This window comes from Sinocyclocheilus anshuiensis, unplaced genomic scaffold (genome assembly GCF_001515605.1).
Source record: "Sinocyclocheilus anshuiensis isolate Anshui unplaced genomic scaffold, SAMN03320099.WGS_v1.1 scaffold1676, whole genome shotgun sequence".
In the NCBI taxonomy this organism is placed as follows: Eukaryota; Metazoa; Chordata; class Actinopteri; order Cypriniformes; family Cyprinidae; genus Sinocyclocheilus; species Sinocyclocheilus anshuiensis.
Window position 1 is genome coordinate 16,732 of NW_015557144.1, and position 206 is coordinate 16,937.

Here is a 206-nt window from a genome sequence, read left to right on the forward strand (position 1 = left end):
TGTGAGTGTGTGTGTGAGTGAGTGTGTGTGTGTGTGAGTGTGTGTGCATATGAGTGTGTGTGAGTGTGCGTGCGTGTGCGTGCGTGTGTGTGAGTGTGTGTGTGAGTGTGTGTGTGAGTGAGTGTGTGTGTGTGTGAGTGTGTGTGCATATGAGTGTGTGTGTGAGTGTGTGTGCGTGTGAGTGTGTGTGTGCGTGTGTGTGTGTG